The sequence below is a fragment of the Tupaia chinensis genome, unplaced genomic scaffold (genome assembly GCF_000334495.1).
Source record: "Tupaia chinensis unplaced genomic scaffold, TupChi_1.0 Scaffold000362_1, whole genome shotgun sequence".
Taxonomy (NCBI): domain Eukaryota; kingdom Metazoa; phylum Chordata; class Mammalia; order Scandentia; family Tupaiidae; genus Tupaia; species Tupaia belangeri.
The window spans coordinates 3,645,868-3,653,491 of NW_006159859.1; the positions used below are offsets into that span (position 1 = coordinate 3,645,868).

The 7,624-nt window shown below is 42.3% G+C and overlaps 2 pseudogenes; one reads left to right on the plus strand and one right to left on the minus strand.

Annotated features, from left to right (window-relative positions):
• Positions 1 to 2,593: 2,593 nt before the first annotated feature.
• On the minus strand, positions 2,594 to 4,653 carry LOC102497418 (voltage-dependent anion-selective channel protein 2 pseudogene; annotated as a pseudogene).
• Positions 4,652 to 6,460, plus strand: LOC102473827 (leukotriene A-4 hydrolase pseudogene; annotated as a pseudogene).
• The last annotated feature ends 1,164 nt before the right edge of the window (positions 6,461 to 7,624 follow it).

Below are 7,624 nucleotides of genomic sequence, written 5' to 3' on the forward strand. Positions count from 1 at the left end.
AAGTATGGTTCTTCCCCCCAGATGAAAAAACTGAGTCTCATAACCCACCTATAAAGCAGAAGTGTATAATCTTATGTCCAGGTCTGCATGGTCCCAAAGCCCTGAACCCCACTCTACCCCACTGGCTTCCCCTGTTGAGGGTGAAGAGGGAAGGGGGCTGGAGTAGACATAGAAAGAAGACCAGAGATGTGATGAGGAAGGACAGCTTCAAATTTCAGAAGCAAAGGAAACAGACATCTTCATTCATTGTAGCTCCTGGGAATTGATCTTTAACAACACAAATGTGACTTAATGACTTCTGCCTGTCCCACGAGATAGTCTGCTATCTGCTTATAGATGTCCAAAATAGATTACAGAGAAATAAAGGATATGAAAGGGAAATACAGGTCGGTATTTGCATAAATGATATCAAAATCTCCCCTATTTTGTCATAGAAATGTTGAAAAAATCATTTAAAAATGCAGTGATTTTTTTTTTTCATATGAGACAAAGAAAAAAATGTACGAGTAGAAGATAAAATTTAAAAATTACAGTCAGTCTAGTTTACACTTGGAAACCTTCAGCTAGGAGCAGTTACTAGACCCTAAGCAGGGATAAGACTATTTCAGACTGTGCCTTGCACAACTTTGCTTCAATGATGCATTACTTTGGGGCTGTACTATTTTTCAAAAAAAAAAAAAATTGTGATAAATGTACCTCATTCCTAAAACAAATTGCTCATCAGGATCTCACTATATTCCCAATGTTCTTAGAGCAATGCGAAATATTAAAAGAGCAATCAAATTAAAGCCAATGCTTTCTTTTGCTCAGTAGGACAAATTTAACTGCTGTGATTACATAGCCCTTGATTTTCCTCATGTAGGGAACTCAAGGTTGATAAAATTCTGATGAACAGCTTAGTATATTTGAAAATCCAAAGACATAGCATTAAAAGGGAATCGGTCAATACCCCCTTTTCTGTGAACTATTGCAGGAACAATTCATTTGTATTACAACTAAAGGCTAATGGGGAATAGCTAGAAAAATATCAGTTCAGTTTTATATACTTGGCTGAAACATTCTTTTTCATTTTTCTCATTCATGGGTATGCATTGCTTAACAATATAAAAAAAAGTTAAAGTAAAAACACTGTCAAAGCAGCCTTTCATCCCTCAGTTTAGTTTATCTTTTCTACTAACAACAGAAGAATTACATATTCTTATTCCCTCCTCCATCTGATCTAAGATGATGTTTAGAATATGTTCCATAAACGTAAGAAGTGTTAAGTTTAATAACACTTAACTTAGATGATTTTCTGCATTTTTACCTCTAAAAAGAAAGCTCAATTTCCATCTTAACTAGCAACTCATGACTCATCTAGAATTTACAACACTTTCCATTTTATTGCTTATGCTTTGTTCCTCTCTCTCTCTCTCTTTAGAGTTTTTCTTTTTTCCTCAAGGTGTGTGTGCTTGCTGGAAAGAGACAGAGACAGTGAGAGGGAAAGTTAGAAATCACTCTCCAGGGGGGCTGGCCATGCTGCAATCCCTACTCCTCTATTCTCTTCCCAGGATCTTGGGCATGCACATACCTGGCATGAGTTTCAAGTCACCAGGTCCTGGATTCAAACAACAGCTGGCCATGTGGGAGTCCAGTGACGTAACAGCTATGCGGTCTGCTGGCCCCAGTCTTGCTATTTACTAATCAGAGGCAGGTCTCCGAGCAGTGTGATGGGAGGGGAGACTGCTGTCATCACCTTGGGCTCTCAAAGGTTGAGCAATTATGAAGCCTTCCTCCTCCACCACTTAAATTTAGAGATCCCTGAAGAAAAAATACGTTAGTGGTTTTCTTTTCTTCTCTTTCTTCTTCTTCTTTTTTTTTCTTAGAGAGAGAGATTTTTTGCTATAGGGCGCATACACTCGCGAGACAGAGAGAGACAGAGACAGAAAGTGAGAAATCACCCCGCAAAGGGGCTGGCCACGCCACAATCCCTTCGCCATTCTCTTCTCGGGATTCTAGCACATAGTGCCAGACATGAGTCTCAAGCCTAGGACTGGAACTACCATCGACTACATAGGAGTCCAGGGACATAACCATCATACCATCTGCTGGTCCCTTCTTTTCTTTTTTACATTAGTGATTAACAGCCTATCAGGGATTGGTTAGTAAACACCTAAGAGCAGGCCAGGGATCTGAAGGCTGAAGCTCAGGCCCATGCAAGTGACAGCTTTTTTGAGGGACCATGGCAGAACATGGCCAAGAAAAAAAAATCAATGTCAGCATGAGGGAGGAGGATGGCAACAGCACGTGCTGAGCTGGGTCACGTTTAAGCATTTCCTATACAGTCGTCTTCTGCCCATGGTCAGCGCCTTGTCCAAGATGAGGAAATCGGAAGTCAGATGTGTATTTGAACCAAGTTCCATATTTTTTTTTCCTCATGGTTTTCATGAAAGTCTATTTCATTATTTAACAGTTAATTACATTTAAATAATGTATAAAGTCTGCATGACTGCAGCATTGGCAACTACTCAGTTCAATTACAAATCAGCTGATAAGTAACTGTCTGAATATTTAAAATACAGTTCTTGTTTAGATCATCCTCTTTTGATCCTCTTCAAGGAAGGAGGGATGTGGGGACCTGCTTGTCACACTGGAAATATAAGGCCAGATCTGATAGCCATTCTCAGAGGTTTCTTTCAGCTAAATGAAGCCTTCAACTCCAGCCCAAGCTGTGGCCTCAGTCATTAATGCTCTTCCCATCCACCAGAGCAGATAGTGTAACTTCACATCAGGCCTCTGAGTCTCAGCATAGTCCACTCCATTTAAACTAGAGTCATTGACTTTGGCAGAAATGGACACAGAGGGTCCAACTGATATTTAGCTGCAATGCCAAAATGAGTGCAGTTGGTATCTGATGTCAAGATCTTCACATGCCTTCTGGTAACCTGACCCTCCACACTCTTCTGTCACTGACATTAGTAATGTAGCTGAAAGCCCTCGGTCCTGTAGCCCACTGCAAAGTTATTCCTCACCAGCTTTGATCTGGCACTGTCAACGGTCATCTTGTAGCCAGCAAGCCAGCTCACAGCCAAAGACAGCTGCACCATGGGCAGCAGGCCCAGCAAAATCAGTCAACATCACCGCCACAGTGTGCACACTCCCTCTTGAAGAGGGCTAGACTTTACTGCTTCTCTTTCCGTGTTTGGTAAGAAGATAGTATCAAATGTCAGTTTCAAACCTTGGCAGGTCTGGTCTTTCATTCAGTTCCAAGTTCTGTTCCCAGAGTGTTACCAATGTCCCATTTTTCTGTGAAAGGCAGACCATCCTCACACCATTTATATTGCATGGTTCCAGTAACTTTGCCAGTGTCGGTATCAGATGAACCAGGTGGTGAGACTTCCACCCACCACAAGGCTTTGTTTCACATCTAGTTTCACCAGCTGGAAACCAAATTCTTTGTTGAAAAGATCTCTGGCAGCTTTGCAAAGTCAGCCGAGAGGTCATGGGAAGAGGTGATCTGGTGGTCTCCTGAGTGGAACCACCGCCGCCTCTGCAGCTGGGCTAGCTTGGGATGTGGCTGCAGCTGCTGTGGCTGGAGGGGGAAGTGAAGGAGACCCAAGTCCTATATATATATATATACACACACACACACATACACAAACACACATATATACACATATGTATATATATGCACATATGTGTATATATGTGTATGTGTATACACATATGTGTGTATATATATATATGTGTGTGTGTGTGTGTATTTTTTTGCCTTAGGGTACCTGCACTCACCAGAGAGAGAGAGACTGAGACCTGAAACAGAGACACTGAGAGGGAAAGTGAGAAATCACCTCCCCAGGGGGGATACCCACACCACAATCCCTTCTCCTCTATTCTCCTCTTGGGATCTTGGGCATGCACACGCACCCAGTGTGAGTTTCAAGCCATCAGGTCTGGGACTCAAACTGCGATCAACCAAGAGGGTGTCAGATGTAACCGCTACGCCATCTGCTGGCCCCCAAGTCCCATATCTTAAAAGCCTTCAACAATTTACACATTTCCTAGGCAGAAGTAACTTCAAGAGAAGAAAAAACAGAGACCTGCTTGGAGATAGAAAGTGGCAATTGAGAGATACCTCATTAAAAAGATGTGTGGGGACCAGCAGGTGGCATAATGGTTATGTTGCTGGATTCCCATGTAGTTGACCACTGTTCAGGTCTCAGACCTGGTAGCTTAAAACTCATGTTAGGGGTGTGTGTGTGTGTGTGTGTGTGTGTGTGTGTGTGTGTGTGTGTATAAAGATTTATGAAGGTTGCGGCCAGCAGGTGACATGGTGGTTGGAGCACTCCCCCATGACTGGCCATGACTAGAGTCCTGGACCTGGCAGCTTGCCCTGGAAGCTTGCTTTCTCGTGTTCTCGCTCTCATTCTCTCTCTCTCTGTCTCTCTCTGGTGAGTACACATGCCCTATAGCAAATCAAAATGATATTAATAAATAATTCTAAAATATATATATGAAGGTTAAACACCACCTCATAGTTTTCCTTGGGAGGTCCTCACTGCTACATATCATCTTATAAGACACCTTTGGAACAGTTTGCTCTGGCTCCCAGTCCAAGTCTGGCAGGCCCAGGTTAGGGCTCTGGTCAGTGAGCACCAGGTCACCCAGAACCATGCCTGAGGCAGTGGATACATGTTCTTTGGCCACTCGCTTCTGTCTGACGGACCAAGCACTTGCATCTGTGATGCAGCGTGGACTTCACTCGCCGGGCTCTGACCAGGGCAGCAGCGCTCGCCGTGCAGTCTCAGGAGGACAACCTGCGCAGCCTGACTTTGGATACAAAGGACCTTACAATAGAAAAAGTGGTGATCAATGGACAAGAAGTCATTGCTCTTGGAGAAAGACAAAGTTACAAAGGATCAACAATGGAAATCTCTTTTCCTATTGCTCTGAGGGAAAATCAAGTGGTCATTATAGAAATTTCATTTGTGGCATCTCCGAAATCTTCTGCTCTTCAGTGGCTCACTCTCAAACAAACTTCTCTTCAGTCAGTGCCAGGCCATCCACTGTAGAGCAGTTCTTCCTTGCTAGGACACTCGTTCTGTGACATTAACTTACACTGCAGAGGTGTCTGTCCCTAAAGAACTGGTGGCACTTGTGAGTGCTATTTGTAGTGGAGAAGCCCCTGACCCAGAAGACCCGAGCAGAAAAATATACAGATTCAGTTAATAAGGCCCAATATCGTGCTACCTGATCGCTTTGGTTGTTGGAGCTTTAGAAAGCAGGCAGATTGGTCCAAGAACTTTTGTATGGCCTGAGAAAGAGCAACTGGATAAGTCCGTTTATAAATTTTCTGAGACTGAATCTACATGTAAAATTGCAGATCTGGGAGGATCGTATAGATGGGGACAGTGTGACCTGTTAGTCCTGCCCCCATCATTCTCTTATGGTGGCATGGAGAATCCATTCCTGACTTCCGTAGCACCTACTCTACTGGCAGGTGACCAATCACTCTCCAATGTTAATTGCACATGAACTATCTCAGAGTTGGACAGAAAATCTAGTGACCAATAAAACTTGGGATCACTTCCGGTTCAATGAAGGGCATACTGTGTGTTTGGAACGCCACGTTTGTGGATGGCTGTTTGGTGAAAAGTTCTCACATTTTCATGCCCTGGGAGAATGGGGAGAACTACAGAAATTTATAAAGACTTTGGTGGAGACAAGTCCTTTCACTAAACTCGTGGTTGATCCAACAGACACAGACCCTGATGTAGCTTACTCTTTAGTTCCCTATGAGAAAGGTTTTTGCTTTACTTTTTTTACCTTGAACAACTTCTTGGAGGACCAGAGGTTTTCCTGGGATTCTTAAAGGCTTATGTTAAAAAATTTTCCTACAAGAGCATAACTACTGATGACTGGAAGGACTTCCTGTGTTCCCACCTTAAAGATAAAGTTGGTATTCTCAATCAAGTTGACTGGAATGCCTGGCTCTACTCTCCTGACTGCCTCCTGTAAAACCCAATTACCATATGACCCTGACAGATGTTCATATTGCCTTAAGTCAAAGATGGATCACTGCCAAAGGAAACGACTTAAGCTCATTCAGTGCCACAGACCTGAAACATCTCTCTTCTCATCAGCAGGACGAGTTTTTAGCAGAGATTCTCCTGAGAGCACCTCTTCCACTGGGGCACATAAAGCAAATGCAAGAGGTGTGCAACTTCAGTGCCAGTAACAATTCTGAAATACGATTCAGATAGTTACAGCTCTGCATTCGATCGAAGTGGGAGGAAGCAGTTCCTTTGGCTCTAAAAATGGCGACTGAACAAGGAGAATGAAGTCTGCATGACCCTTACTCAAGGATCCTGCTGCCTTTGACAAGTCCCATGATCAAGCTGTCCATACCTACCAGGAGCACAGAGCAAGGATGCACCCTGTGACTGCCATGCTGGTGGGGAAAGATCTAAACGTGGATTAAGGACCTGCCTATTGCTTATTTTAGATATGTCTCTTTTAAAATTGAATTCATAGAGAAATATAAAACTTCAGCTTACAATTTGAGTTTTGACTTTTTATTGTTTTGTTGGTGATTTTGCAAAAATAAAGCTGAGCTACCTTAAAACACACACACACACACACACACACACACACACACAAGAACAGTTTGCTCTGGGGGTAGGTTTTCTATGTATAAAATACCAACAGGCAATGGTGTGTATATGGACTCACCTCACCCATGTCATTCCTAAAAATACGCAATTAGATGAACTGTTATAATAACCATGAAACATTTTACTCTTTGCTTCTCAGGAGGACAAATCAGAGTTTGTGTGTCTGTGTGTTTTAATCACAGTAATAATTATAATGATATTAAAGAAATATTAGCAGTTGGAAATATATATATATATTTTTTTTTTTTGGCGAGGTTTTTGCTATAGGGCGCGTGCACTCACCAGAAAGACAGAGAGAGACAGAGAGACAGAAAGTGATAACCCCCCCCCCCCCCACCCCGGAGGGGATGGCCACGCTGTAATCCCTTCTCCTCCATTTTCCTCTCCTTGGGATCTTGAGCACGCATGTACGCACATGCGCCTGGTGTGAGTTTAAGCCGCCGGATCCAGGACTCCAACCATGGTCAACTACATGGGAGTTCAGCGACATAGCCATTACAGTAACTGCTGGTCCCAGCAGTTGAATTTTCAAAGGATTGAAGTTTAAGATGGAAAAAATACCCATGTCAGTGAATGTCTTTAAAAAATTAAACTATGACTTCGAATTTCCATATGGGAGAACTAAGAGAGAAATTTGAAAAGAGGATGAAAAAAGCATGATTCTCATACATATATAGAATAAACACATATGAAAGAGTTTGTTTAAAATCATTAATTAATGAGGGAATCAGGCCAATGTTGCAGCCTGTTCGAAGGAGAAATCAAAGAATCACTAAATTATATAGAGCTTTTTAAATATAAAATATTAAAATGAATTTAGGAAAGAACTCAGAAGTGGCTTTCTTCACCAGACAGAATTCATTTGAATATCTATATTTATTGGCTTATTTGCATTTCTATCAGCTATTTAGATTTACAGAAATAAAATAGCCTAAAGGCAAGGAAAAGTACCAAGCCACTTACAGATTTGC